The 16,156-nt window shown below is 38.6% G+C and overlaps 1 non-coding gene across 1 annotated transcript; it reads left to right on the forward strand.

Moving 5' to 3' along the window:
• Positions 1-15,577: 15,577 nt before the first annotated feature.
• Positions 15,578-15,684, forward strand: LOC145055891 (small nucleolar RNA R71). Its single transcript, XR_013685438.1, has one exon. It is a non-coding gene; the product is annotated as a small nucleolar RNA R71 (small nucleolar RNA).
• Positions 15,685-16,156: the final 472 nt, after the last annotated feature.

Below are 16,156 nucleotides of genomic sequence, written 5' to 3' on the forward strand. Positions count from 1 at the left end.
ACAACGGAATCCTCTCGCTGCTAGAAACCCTGGTCACCATAATCAGATTGTAACATATACCAAATTTTACAAAAAAAAAATCAACTTTTAATTTCATAAATATCAAACACAATATGTTCAAAAATCACATTACATATCCGTATCATTTTAAAATTCAGATTACGAAAACTAAATATAAAACACTGAGGGAATGCATGTCGTGCCATCAAGTCGGGCCCTTGCCCTTATCGGAAGAAGTACCTGAAACATGGAATAAAACTATAAGAACAAGCTTAGTGAGTTTCCCAAAGCACTCGAATCATATAATCATATAATACCATGCACACACATAAACATATGTAAGTTTGCCATGGAATCCCTCCATGGTCTTCATTGGAACGCCATGGGCTACTCCCATGGTCTTATATCCCTGAGCCATGGGCTCCTCCCATGGTCGTGTCGAATGCCTTGGGCTCCTCCCTTGGTCTACGCATATAAATCCAATAACAAACAATTACATATTCCCATACAAATCATGCCCTAACCATTAATGGAACGACCTTGGTGCCTTCGACCAATGAGTGTGATGAGAAGACTCACCTCAAATACCGAACGATAGCTGACTAGGTCCTTGCTCCGAATATCAGCTCTACTCAACCCCTAAAGAGAAAAAATTCCTTAAATACAACCCAAAATGCCCTAAAATCGTCAAACTTGGTCAAAGACTAAAGTTAAAGGTCAAAGTCAACGGTCCGAGTTGACCCAACTCACCGAGTTGTCCTTCAACTCGTCAAGTTTCTTCATTAACTGCAGTACTGCACAGATCAGGAAAACCCTCATCAACTCACCGAGTTCACTAGTGAACTCGCCGAGTTAGCCAGAAATCCAACAACTTAATGCATTAATCCGTTTCCATCGAATCAAGGAACTCAATACTCAGATTTCCTTTAAAATGATGTCTTGAAGGGTAATGTTTCCAACTTTACCCTTAGAAACCTACACAACGAGCCAAAACCCAGACCCTAGTCTCAAAAGAGTGAGACTTAACCCATTAAGCCCTTAAACACCTCAAAACATAGTCTGAAAACACAGATCTAGCGTCCCAAGGATGGATAATCACGTAAAGTTTCCAACTTTATGTCCATGCATGCTAGAAAGGAACCCTAGGACTCAAAATGGATTAATAAAGGACTTATTGCATGAATGGGACATAAAACCTAGTAAAGCTTGCAACTTTAAGCCAAGAGAGGTCATGAAAGGGTCAGATCTAACATGATAACCCCTGGAACCCTCAACTTCTTGGACAACCCAAATATAAATCCAATAATCAAGATAAAACATCAAATCAAGAGTTCTAGATGAAAACAAAATACGGTATCGACTTTATACGTCAAAATGACTGCAGCAAATGGAGAGTTTCTGGATCTAAAGCCCTTCTTCCAAACTAGGCACCTCCAACTTCAAAGCTCCTTCCAAAGAATACCAAAAAACAACTCTTCAAGCTCAGCACATGCTCATACACTCAACCTTGGAGGATAATGCATGAAATTAGGGTTTATGAGCAATAAGGCTGGTAAGGAGGCCAACCAAGGGACTTAAGGTCTTTAAATAGGGTGCAACACCCTAAAAATTAGGGTTTCTTCACAGCCGCCAACTCGCCTGGTTGGGACACCCCGACTCGTCGAGTTGGTCCACAAATATCTGCAGCCAAAATCCCTCTTGACACAACGAGTTGGAGCTTCCAACTCGTCGAGTCCCAATTGAAAAAATACAATAATTAGAGAATTAAGCTTATACCAGAATCGAGCATTACAAATCTCCCCCACTTGAATCAAAATTCATCCTCGAAGTCCGCTGCCTCTAAAAATCCTAGATAATGCTCTCTCATCTCGTCCTCGGGCTCCCATGTCCATTTTGAGCCTTTCCGGTGCTGCCATTGCACCTTAACTAGCTTCACTTCTTTGTTTCGTAGGGCTTTTGTTTTTCTATCCAGAACTGCAATGGGCTTCTCCACGTAATTCAGGCGCCCATCGACCTGAATATCATCCAATAAAATGACTGCAGCCTCATAAGCAACACACTTCCGAAGCTGAGACACGTGGAAGGTGTTGTGGATCTGAATGAGCTCATATGGTAGATCCAATCGATACGAAACCCTACCAACTCGGGCAAAAATCCTGAACGGACCAATGAATCGGGCCCCAACTTTTGCCTCTTCCAAAATTGAATAACACCCTTCCATGGTGACACCTTCATCAAAACAAAATCTCCCACCCGAAACTTGAGATCCAAGCGATGTTGGTCAACATAATTCTTTTGACGAATCTACGTGACTCGCAACCTGTCACGCACCTGCTGAATCAACTCGGTGGTCTCAAGCACCACCTCCGTGCTTCCTATAACTTGATGTCCAACCTCCCCTAACAAACTGGAGTCTTACACCTCCGACCATACATCATCTCAAACGAGGGTCGATCGATACTAGCATGATAACTATTGTTATATGAGAACTCTGCTAGAGGGAGGTAAGTATACCACCACCACACCCCCCCTAAGTCCAATACACATGCCCGAAGCATATCCTCGAGTATTTGGATCGTCCTCTCACTCTGACCATCGGTCTGGGGGTGGTAAGCAGTGCTGAAATGCAATTGAGTACCCAAATCCTCATGAAACTTCCTCTAGAAATTGGAGGTGAAACGAACATTGCGATCCGAGACCATAGATACCGGCACCCCGTGCTTGACCACCGCCTCCTACACATAAATGTCAGCTAATTTCTCAGCGGAGATACTCTCGGAAATCGGAATAAAATGTGCACTCTTGGTAAACCTGTCTATAATAACCTAAATGGAATCTACAACATGCGTTGTCTTAGGTAGCTTCGTGATAAAATCCATGGTGATTTTTTCCTAATTCCGCTTGGGAATAGGTAATGACTGCATCTTGTCGTGAGGCCTATGATGCTCGGCCTTGACCTTCCAGCAGGTCAAACACCGCTCGACAAACCACGCAACCTCCCGCTTCATGTAGGGCCACCAATAGCTCAATCTCAGGTCTCGATATATCTTTTTGGCCCTCAGATGGATAGAAAATGTGGACTTGTGGGCCTCCTCCAATATTCTTTGCCTCACACCTCCGGATGTTGGAACCCAAACTCTGCCACACTGAGTCAATAACCCTCGACCATCTAGAACAAACAAAGGAATTTGCCCCTGAAGTTGACTTTTTGACCTAGATTGACTTTGGTCAAAGTGCTAGTTATAGGGTATAGACTAAGGTTAGACCTTGTTTGATTCAATGTGTATGTTGTAGAACCAGTTGCATGACAGTTAATTGTGGTTTATTTGACTTCATGAAATAGGTGAGCCTTCGCACTATATTATATGTGACATCCTCTAATTTTCAAAACCAAAAAGAAATTTTCTTTACGCTTTAAAAATCATAATACTTTATTTGTTTAAAATCCTAGTTATATAAAAATCTTTTGAGTACAAGATTGTATCAAATAAAATTCCAAGGATGTCATAATCAATACAAACACATAAGTTACAACGTAAAGACCTAAAGATCCTGAATACAATGGCAATCATTTTATTAATCACTCAACATCCTAATCAAGTTCCAGTTGGCTTAAGTCTTGATACCTATGATGTATAAAAACTGAGTGGGTCAGGTTGGAACACCTAGTAAGATACAAAGGGATTCAAACCCATAATGTTATTATATATATATATATACACACGTACATACATACATACGTACATACATACATACGTACATACATACATACATACATACATACATACATACATACATACATACATACATACATACATACATACATGCATACATACATACATATATACATCTTAGTCCTACAAAAACCAACCGTTACTAAACAATATATAGATATATTTTTGATCTGGATATCTATAAAACCTCATATCTAACATACCCACCCTGATCGATCCTCAAAGATCCTGGTCCACGATTATCAGGAAGACAAACCGTTTAGAAAAAGGGTTTGGCTACGCTATTTTGGACTTCCTTGGCTAGTGAAAGTCATAAAGGCACTCAATCCGTAAGAGTATTTGAAGAATATGGTATCCCTCTTCATCTAGGTCTGTGGGTTTTTGAACCCACAATAGCAACGTAATCCACATGATCGTCTAGAATGATCAAGTGTTGTCATCTTACTCTAGGAGATGACCATATATACCATTACACTTTCCTGATCTGGACCCACCATTTCTGGTCAACCAAAAAGGAATATGATGTGTACTCTGGTACGTCTTTTTGTACCATCAACACCTGAAAGTGTCAAGGAACATAACTCTACTCTTCGTTCCTAACTTACACACACATATCCAGAATGATACTACCCGATATCAAACATAATTAAACTAGGTATCGATAATAAATCTTATCTCATTAATGGGCCAAACTAATAAGCTCACAATACCAACTCTGTTTAGACAACCTTATCGTATTCAAGTGTGTATATTTAGCATAAAGTATTTAGGCATTAATATACTTTTATTCTGCTCTCTATTAATATTTTTATTATTGTTATCATGTGATTATATATATATATATATATATATATATATATATATAAACATATATAGAACCGTATTTGGTTTGCATATCGTATATCTTCAAATACATTTCTAACACATAAAACAAGAAATAAACATATAGCTCACATATAAGCTTTCTAATAGATATTTAATACTTTAATTAATACTTGTACTAAAATCATGTTCATGAAATGGACTATGCACTCACCTGACTTAGGTGGATGACTGGTGCTTTGGACAGGGCTTCACCTAACACCTTAGCTTTTCCCTTGACATGACTTAAGTATAATTTATATCGAGTCTTCATCTAATATTCTTGGTGACTAATTCCAGCCTAGAAATCATCCCCGTAAGTATATTAATCAATATTTTGACTTGGAATCAATTAAAAATCTTATTCATAGGTTCACAATAACGACCAACATAAATATAAGTTACACTAAATTAATATTGAGTGTAGCTTAACTTAAAGAGATTTTCCTAACAAATGTATGGAAATTGTACTGGCAGAACTCCAGTGTGCAAGATACTAGATGTCAGGCTTTTAAGGACCTACAGGCTGCGCCAATATACTAAATTAAGAAAACTTTCAGCCAAATGTAGAGAGATTCGAGAGAGAAGTATATGAGAGTATGGGAAATCAAATAGGTAGCAAATTCTATTTATATGGCAAGATTTGGGGAGGCGCACCACACCCAGAATAGAGGAACTTTGCGCCGCGCTCTGGCCTGGTCGACTCTCCCAGTGCATGACACGTGTCCTTCATGTTATGTTGTGAGCGACGTGGCTGCTTCTAGAAGGTGCGCGTCGCGCCTTATTGTGCACTATGGAAACTTCAAAATTTTGTAACTTCTTTGTACGCAATCTATTTTTGATATTCTTTATATCCGCATGTACCTATTGACGAGATATAAAACTTTCGTTAAGACTCCATCAACTAATTCTCACTTTATTTTTTATTTATATTTTTAGAAGGCTTAGACTGATAAACTCCATTTAAAATTAGTATCTTCTTCATCCCGCGTACGTTCTTGACTATCTATATATCGAAGGACTCCTATTAATGAGATCTTCGACTCTTTTTAGTTTGTTTTGGCTAACAATAAAACGATCTAAAATTCGATTTATATGCCAATACAACCGCGCTAAAACTTCAAAAAATCACAACTTCCTTACACGAAGTCAGATTTGGACGTTCTCTATGTGCAAGCTCTCGAATTTATGACTACTATGACTTCTGTTTAATTACTTAAGGTAAAAATTAATTTATCAAAATTTCACTTTTTACGATACACATAGCTGTTCCGGTTTAATCACAAAACTTTGAAAAAGCATAACTTCTTCATACCAAGTCAGATTTCAACGTTCTTTATATGTACAGAATCTGCGTCGCATATACTATAACTTTGGTTAAGATTATTTATCCGAAATAATCTTCTATGAAATTTTTTATCGATTATTATATCTAGATCGCCTAACCCGAATATGCGAACGTTACACTATGTAGGATGCTAGCTGTCTTTGTGAGACTTGCATGGAAGACCCCTGGGGTAGTCTGTTACATTCGTGTGAGACATCATGGGGGTAGCCCATGTAACTTATATATAAGACCATGGGGTATCCATGTCATTACGAGGAGAGACCATGGGGGTAGACCATGACACTTGTACATGAGACCGTGAGCCTAGCCTGTGGCTGTGCAAGGAAATACCATGGGGTAGCGCATAATGCTTTTATGCAAGACCATAAGGGAATCCCATGACAATGTATGTATTGTATGTGGTATGTCGGGGAACTCACTAAACTTTGTGCTTACAGTTTTGTGGTTTGAACATTTTCAGATACTTCTAGTTCCGAAGGGAAGGGCCCGACTTGACTGCATGACATTTGATGATTATGATATATTTATACTATTATGGATTTTGGGAAAAATACTATGTGATTTGATGAATTAAAAATGAAAAGTTATTCATGTTTTTTGGAGGTTACAAGTCGGTATCAGAGTTTGGGCATGGGTTGATGTGTTCAATAGGGACGTCGAACCCTATAATAGGGATGAAGGTGTGTTGCACCTGCTCCCACATAGACTGGGAATGAGAAATAATCATTCCTTATAAGGTGTGTGCATTCCTTCCCTATCAAAACACGTTTTAAAGTCATGATGACAACAAATCTCATAAGAACTCTGCTGGTAAGCGTGCTGAGTGAGATCAATTCAGGAATGGGTGAACCATGGGAAATTTTCGTTCTTGGAGCCCAAAGTGGACAATATTGTGATATTTTCCAGAGGGGGATGTTACTGTTGGATTAATGTCTAAGTCCATAACTATAATTGGTAAGACTTGACCCGACCCGACATGGTCCATTTGGGTTGCATGGCATCATGCATTTGGATAGACTATAATGAGAGAAACAACACTTAAGGTTTGTTAGTATATTATAAGTTCTAATATATTAATAAGATTATTTAATTAGTATTGGTCAAGAATTAATCTAGGATTAATTAAGTGATCAAAAGAAGACTAATTAAATATATGGGTTGATTGTGTAAATCATCTATACTTGTATAGTGGGCTAATGCTTCATGGATTGTCAAGTTGGGCTAAAACCCATAAGATGCTCCAAGGATGCTCCATGGTATATATGAACCCATGGATCCAAAGAAATGGAAAGCCATGACAATTAGGGTTTACCCTAATTGTCACTAACTATATAAGCATCATATTGTTGACAAAATCGGCACTAGATTAGGTGAGAGAAAGGGCTAGTCGATTTTCATGAAGTGTGGATTTCTCTCTAATCTATTCCAAGTGTATTTGGTATTGTGTGAACCATTTGAGGTGTCACACTTGGGGCACTAGGCACTCAAGCTTCATGAAGACATTCTACATCAAAGAGGTATGTAATTCTAACTTGATATATTCATATGAATCAATGTTATTATGCTAGTTAGGATGAATACCTTGGAAATTTCATATTTGCATGTATAATAGAGAAAACATAGATCCAAGGTATTTAGGGTTTCATGTACACTTAGGAGTGTTAGAATGCTCAAAACCCAACAGTGGTATCAGAGCCTAAGCTTGTTTTCTTGTTATACTTGCAAAATTAGCTGAGAAATCGAATTTTGGTGCTGTCTGCACAGCAGACTCGCCGAGTCCACTGATGGACTCGCTGAGTCCAAGGAAAAAAGCTTCCAACTCACCGAGTCGGTTCATGCACTCGACAAGTTGGACCCCAGACAACATATATTCGACTGTTTTGGCTGGAATTGGACTAGGAACATTACCCTAAGTTGTTTTTGATGTGGCAATGTTCATACTAATCCAATTTCAAAGATAATTGTCAATAGATTCATGTTTTGTATTAGTTTAAAAGTTATGCTAATTACATGAAAAAGTTTGATGTGAATTATCTTTGTTCATATGAGTTGCTTAGATTAATAGATAAGTTAATCGACTATGTGTTTTCAATCCATTATAATCTAAGAGATGATTCTGAATGTGTTTTTGTAACTTATCCTCAAGTTATATGAAAAGTCACATTTAAGTTTCATAAAACTCATAAAAGTTGGCAATGGTTACAAAAAAATGAAGAGTCTTGTCCTCAAGTAATGGAGGTTCAAGAGTCAATTCATTAAGTAATAAAATGAGTAACCTTAATTAATTCCATAAATTACAAAATAAAGAAAAGTTACATTCTTTTATTAGTTTAAAGTCTTCCATAACTTGTTGATGTGCACAAAAGTACCCACTAATTTTAATATTTATAACCTAACAAACTTAAACTAACTATGCACTTATAGGCAGTGTACCTAGTTGGATTACAATATAGCTTGGGTAAGTCGGGTGTCGATCACAGGGCGTTAACGGTGTTACTAATTAATCTACTTACTATTAAATTAGCCTAATTATTAACAAGTTAAAAAGGGGGTTTTATCTGATTTTACAAGATCAGACGAACTTAACTCAAATTCAATAAGTAAAAAACACACTCTTGTTTAGTTTGAATCCACTTCTTCCTTATGGCTAGCTAATGATTATGGATTATCTAGTTGGTTTTAATTGTATTAGTAATTTAGTTCTAACTTTACCAATAATTAACTAATTCATGTCAAACTATGTATGTTCACACACAATTAAACACAGAACTAATTATGAATATAAATATGCTATGTAAGATTTATTATATAAACGCAATTATAGTCACAATCCACATTCTCTAGCATAGCTAAGTTTATTTATTCTAATTACTAACTAAGATTGGTGAATCCTAGCTCTAACAATTCAATGTTCACTAAATCATTAGGTAAACAAGTTCATGCAGTTAATGGTCACTAAGCTACACAGAACATGCAATCAAGCAATTAGAGAAACAAACACAAGCATGTTAAGTAAAACAAATCAAACACAAACAATTTTACCAACTAAATAAATCCATAAAAATTAAGCTATTCATAAGTTAAAAGCTTCATCTAGCTAAACAAGAGTAGCTAGATTCAACTGCTCATCATAGCAACTAACATACAAACACAAATCAAATTGTAATAAAATATGTTCCTAATTATCGATTAAATAATCTAAATTATGGACCTTCACTCTTTTTGGTGTTGAAAGCCTTTTCCCAGAACTTTTCTCTGCTCAAAATCGCCTTCTGGAACTCCTCTCTCTAGCCAAAAGTCCCCTCTATTCGTAATGGTCAAGGATTTATATAGTTGCTGATTTTCACAAATTCACGTCGTGAATAATAAGATATTCACGTCGTGAGTTTCAGATAACCGTGCCCGTCAATGATTCCTTCACCCGCATACATATCTTCTAGAACCAACTCTCACGTCGTGAATCTTCAAGTTCCCACGACGTGAGAACGCTTTTTCCAGATTTTCTTCTCTTTTAATCTTTTAATTCCCAAAGTTTCTTTCTTTAACGCTTTTAGTCCATTTTCTTCAAAATGTCTTCTTTTTGGCTGCAAATAACATTTAAGCTCATAAGTATCATTATTCTAAACAAATTACCAACTTATTAATAAAAATATACTTAAATATTGCCTAAAAATAGGTATAAATATGGCAATATCAAAATACCCCACATTTAGACTTAGCTTGCCCTCAAGCAAATTTAAACTTAACCCTTGATTACTAACATTACATAGAACAATCCGACTCCAGCTCAGCTATTATGCCAAGACCTCAATGCATGCATTTGTGTCTAAATTTTTCCTAAAGTACCCCCATACTTTAAATACTCATAATCTTCATAAACATTCGCCCAATTTTTCCGAACAATGCTCATTTTATGCAACCCTCCGAATCCATCCGTAGAAAACCTCCTATCCTCAAGGTATTTTTAGTTGAGCAACCTAAGCATACATAATCTAGAATTACAATCTATGATACCACTATGGAGCTCTTTTGGAATTCTTCACTTAATAATTTGATCTTTGATTTCTTTGAATTCACCACCTTGTTTGATTTTTGGTATCTTCAACTTTTTGAATTTCTTGGAATTTTGATCTTTTGATCTTCACTTTAATTGCTCCAAAATTCTTCAAACTTTTCTTGCAATTCTCTCTTTTTTTCTTTTTTTTTTACATTACATGTACCTCACTTTTTTTCACTCAAAACCTACATGCTTAAGCAGAGGCGCTCAACCTCAACCTTTATTGGTTAATGATAATAATTTTTCTGGATACATTTCAGGTTTAGGCTGCTAAACATATTGCATCCCTCAAACCAAGCGGGGTTATGTTTTTGTTCCATGATTTCACTAAAATAAGGGAGGCCACAAATGCACTATAACGTATATTGGCTCAACTAAACATTTGAACTTTTATCGGATCATCCCACATAACACTAGCAACTACAGTTCAAATTATTATTACTAGATTCAATTATTAAAAATTTCAATTTTAAAATTTTAATTTTTTACTATCAAATTCTATCATTATCTAGCAATTTACTTTTTTCTACCCCTACCCCACACTTATTTAATACAATGCCCTCATTGTATGCAATAAAATAAATAAAAACTAAAGAAAAAGGAGAAAAAGGAACAGACTCCCCTGGGATAGGCGTAAACATCTCCAAAAGTGTGGAAAACGGGCATCTTGAATATGGACTCCGAAAATAGAAACTTGGATCTGGAACTCGCGAAATAAGGAATGTACCGGCAAAACATGAAATCAAGCCTTCAATCGTCTTCAAATGTGGTGTAAATCTCCAAAATAGAACGAACAATGTGGGAAAGCATACGCCACATTGTATGGTAGTAAAAATGAGCCAAAATAATCTCCAGAATAATGACAAGAAGAATAGTATCAACCCATGGAATACTAATATGTCAAGGGTCTTGAACTTGTAAAAATCTCAGATTCACGACGTGAGTTTAAGACAATTCACGACGTGAAATCATAATTACGCGTATTCTGAGAACCTCCTGATAACTGACTCACGACGTGAAAAAAAAAAGTTCACGTCGTGAAAACTGGCAAGCAGAAAAATATTGTCAAATCTTCTTCTAATGTCTTAATGTATTAAGACTCTTCTAAATTCATCAGTTTTTTGACTCTTTCGTTGACTTTCCACTCTCGTGACTCACCCCACACTTATTTTGAAAATATGGGTTTCGACTCTCGGCTTTAAACACTCTCGGCTAAAGACGTACGCACTCCGACCTCGCTATCCTTTCTAGGCGCTCCTAGCAATTTCTGAGAAACAACCACTAACGAAGAATAAAAGTAACATAATATTCAAAATCGTTCTTACAATCCCATAAAAATAAAAACAAACTAAAAAACTAACCAAACAAAATAAAAAAATTTAATAACAATCAATCCTCCTCCTCATCATCCTGTGCTCCACTGGTTCCAACTCCATCACCTCCGCGTCCACCAAACTCCGACCGTCGTGGGCAAATCTGGTAATGATACCTTAAATGAGGCGGCTGCTCCACCCCAAGATGTCGGACAACATTCTCCATAGTGCCACCTATCCAATTGACACTCAACAATAACTGGCCAAAGTAACCAGCCATATCACTCCCAAAAGGCGTACCAACCATGGAAGCAGGTGGGTGTATTGGCTGCCCGCGGTCTCCCCTTCCTCTTACGTTCCTGCGCCTCGGTCTCGGTTCTGGCGCAGGTTGGTCGGCCGACTCCTCGTCGTCATCATCATCATCGCCAAGGATTCCCCAATGTGTGCCATAATTTTTCACCATCCTCATTGTTTCCAGATACCCCATGCTAAACTCATTCCCCTCAATACATATTAGGGAACGAGTAATTGCAGGAACAAGAAGGTCATAAGAGCGGGCCAATCGGGTAACAAAATGCCCTCCACAAATGGGGCTTCCCGGACGAGCGCTTGTCGCATAGTCCGCCAAATACCGGGCCAAGAAATATGGGATATTACAACAAACACCCAGTTACAGGATGCACCATAAAAAGAACAAGTAACTTTATCACTGTGGCGTTTGTGATGAATGGAGAAAGTGATTAAACGATGGATGAGGCGGTGTATCGAGCTTTTGATGCTGCTCTCGGGCGATACACCAGAATTAAAAACTCCAGTGGCAATGTTACTCCAAAACGCTGGCCCCGAAACTCCATCAGCATAGACCCGCATGGCATCCCTCAAAAACAAAATAAACTCATGAGTGATGGTCTCATGAGCTTCATATAGCCCCATATGGCGAGAAAACTCCACTAGACTGCACTCCCGATACTCCCCGCCTAACCAAAACACCAAAGCACGGGGAAAAGTAGGATCTCTGACATTGTCATGAAATGTGACCGTGGAAAAGAACTCCACGCATAGCTCCTTGTACACACGCTCCTGGATGTTAAAAAGGTTGAACCACCCTTTGCGTACGAATTGGAATCCGTCCCCCAAAAAGATTTTCGTGAGATATTGGGACATCCTGTCAACCAAACCAACCTCCCTCAACCTTGCCCACTGAATAGTGGGCGCAAAAACAAATTCTCGATGGTAGAGCCATCCCAACCAGGTATTCCATCGCGTGTAAATTTCACAGGGGGTAGTGGTTGGAAACTCGTAAAACGGATGTAAGCTTGCAATTCCAAGAGGTACGTCTCGTCTCGGTGCCATTTTTGCAAAAACAAAGAACAACCACAGCCAAAACAACAATCCACAATTTAGACATAAAGGAAAAAGAAAACTGTTCAGCCCCAGGATTCACATCGTGAATTCGCACTATCAGCAAGCAAAATCGCAATAATGGGGGGTAAATCTAGTCAAAATATCAATGGGTTTTACTCCTATGCCACTTCCAAACACATAGCATAAACATTCAAAGGTTATTACGAACTTTGAAGAATTAATTTCGTCATTTCACTCAATTAACGAACCCTAACCCCAAGTTCATCTACTAGAGCAAAAACTAAACTTAAGAATCAATAATTATTACCTTTGTTGGAAGTATTACGTAAGCACAAAGAAGATTAGTAGAGTTGTAAGCTAAAATCGGAGCAATGGGGACCAAGGGGGACCAAATTTTCGCTTCCACTTCGTGAAGAATAAAGAAAGTGAGGGTTTACTGGTTTCTAGGGCTTTATTCTGTGGTCCCGTGTTTTCAAAAATTCACGTCGTGAATTCTGAATGATTCACGTCGTGAATTGCATCGGGGCTAAAATTGCTCACGGACTGATCTTGGGCCTATTAGTCTAATGGGCTAAACTATATCATGGAGTATTTATCCGGTCCATTCAAGATTCACGTCGTGAATTTCTAAACTTCACGTCATGAATAAAGTCTGGAAGAGAAAATTTATACTAATTCAATTTTGCTTTAAACTAAATTCTCAATTATTACTACTTCCATTTTAAGGTCCCTACATTCAGTGCTTAATTATGTTCTAATTGAGTTGGATGACATGATCTAAGTTTTTAAAACTAAAATGCAAAAAGAAAAAGAACAGAAAAAAACTGCAAACCAAACTCGGGTTGCCTCCCAATAAGCGCTTCTTTTTCTTGGAGTCTTGAGCTGGACTCCATGCCTCCTACGTTGAGTCCTCGGAAGAATCCACCACTAGGATCTTTTTTTTCCTTGAATCGCCTCTTGTAATCTTGAACTCGCCTTTTGTATGCCTTCTTTGAATTCTCTTTTTTAGCTTTGACCTCTTCTTCGAGCTTGCGTTTGGTCCCTTTAGTTTCTTTCTTGCACTCCATAGCATCCTCCTCCTCTTTCACCACCGGCTTTGTCACTCTTGAAGTGACCTCCTCTCCATCACTTGTCATCTCCTCATCCTTGCTTACCCAAGAAGGTGGACTCTTGTAAGCTATGACTTCAACCGAAAATGGAACAGATGCTCTTGGTTTTGTTCTTTTGACTTGATGAACTGCCTTGATCTCTTCTTCCATAAGCTTTTCCAGTTCTTCTAGTTCGTTATCTTCATTGATTGTGAACACCTCTTCTTGAACATGTTCCTTTGGAAATCTTCTATCCCAAAAACTTCTTTTTCATCACCAACCCTCAAGGTGAGCTTAGACTCGTGAATATCAACCAAAGCTCCAGCAGTGTTAAGCAATGGACGACCAAGGATAATTGGAACATCGGGATCTTCCTTCATATCCAAAACTACAAAATCTATTGGAAAAACAAATTTTCCAATTTTCACCAAAATATCCTCCACGATGCCCCGGGGTTGTGTCACTGAACGGTTCGCCATGTGAATAGTCATTCTTGTAGCCTTCATCTTCTAAATTTCTAACTTCTGATAAAATGAATAAGGCCTCAAATTAATGCTAGCCCCAGAATCGGATAAAGCATTAACCTTCATTTTGTTGCCAAATTCATACGGAAGAGTGAGGCGTCCAGGATCTCCCATCTTCTCCAGTGTCTCTCCCAACACAACTTTTGAGCTTTGTTCACTTAGAACCGCCTTAGAATGCTTCTTTAATTGCTTGCGAGTGTCTATCAAATCTTGCAGTAATTTCTGATGCTCGGGAATTATGGATAAGGACTCGACAAAGGGAGTATTAATCGGGATCCCCTTCACATGCTTGACAAACTCTCTATGCTCTCTTTCCAGTGGACTAAGGGTAGCTTGGGAAGGAAAAGGCAAAGGCGGCTAATAAACCGAACCAACTACAAAATTTTTCTGTTCATGACGGGCCCACGTCGTGAACTTATATGGTTCATGTCGTGAATTCTGGAATTCAGCAGCTTCATGATTTTCGAGCTTGGTCTTCTTCAAATTTGGATCGGGCTGCTGTGGTTCTTCTTCCAATGCCTCCAGGAACTCAGAGATGGCTTCTTGTTCAGTGTCTATGGCCATTACATGATATTGGGTCTTCGTTTCGGGATTTTTTGGGGATAACTTCTCATGAACTAGAGTGGCTAGTTGACCAACTTGTACTTCAAGGTTATGGATGGAGGCTTGCTGATTCTTTATTAAAGTTTGTTGTTCCATAATAGCAGAATCAGTGGCATAGTGTCTCTTTTCCGAAGCTTCCATAAACTTCATCAACATGGTCTCTATATCGGGTTTCTTCTCGGCTGGTGGCTGCTCCTTTTGATAGAAGCCTCGACCTGTCTGCCTATACTTCTCTTCTTTTAGTTTCTATACTCTTCATATGGCAGCCACTCCTTCTTCGGTTTCCTCCAGTCCTCATCAAACTTATCCCCACTCGAGTAGCACACTTGAGCTTTTCTGTTCCCAAACTCATCTAAATTGAAATCCTCGGTCAAGTGTGGACCACTACATCTCTCGCAACCCACTCTTATGGCATGTATTGACTGGTCCATTTGTGTTATCCTTCGATCCAAATTATTCAGCATAGCCATTACAGCTGCTATTTCTTCAGTTTGGGCCCCTCCACCGCCTTTGATTCCATCTTGCCTAGGGTTGTGGTATTCGCGATAGTGCTTCGCGAATTCTTCAATCAGCTCCTTGACCTCCCTTGGATTTTTCTTTGTTAAAGGTCCTTGAGAGTCAAGGAGTTGTCTCGTCATAACGTTGACCCCATCATAGAAGATTGACATCTCTTGTTGCACATTTAGATCATGCTGAGGGCAATTTCTGAGCAAGCCCTTGTACCGCTCCCATGCTTCGTATAATGACTCCCTCGGCTGTTGCTCAAAGTTGGCTATTGCCTTCTTGAGTTTGGCTATCTTGGATGGCGGACAAAACTGGTCCAGGAATTGCTCACGAATTTGAGCCCAAGTGGTAATTGTACCCGGTGGAAGTGATTTTAACCACTCCTTAGCAGCTCCTTTGAAAGTGATGGGAAGCATCCTAAGCAAGACGGTGTTTCTGTTGACATTTGGGACATTGAATTAATCCGCAATGTCGTTGACTTCATCTAGATGCTTAAAAGCATCCTCATGATCTTTCCCAAAAAATGGGATATCCTTCAGTGCAGTCAACATGTGCCCCTTCAAATCGAATGTGGCAGTGGCAGGTATTGCGGGTTGGACTAAACCGGGACCCACATCTTCTCGGATCCGCTTCTTGTAAGCTCCCATGGACATTTCTTCAATTGCTGCCATCTCGTTCCTTGGGTCGTTCTCGGGTTCGCTCGTATGTTCTTCAAATTCCGGCTCAGTGTCGTATTCGGATTCGGTTTGGACGGGTATT

The sequence above is a fragment of the Lactuca serriola genome, chromosome 5 (genome assembly GCF_051521515.1).
Source record: "Lactuca serriola cultivar US96UC23 chromosome 5, Lser_US96UC23_V15, whole genome shotgun sequence".
NCBI lineage: Eukaryota > Viridiplantae > Streptophyta > Magnoliopsida > Asterales > Asteraceae > Lactuca > Lactuca serriola.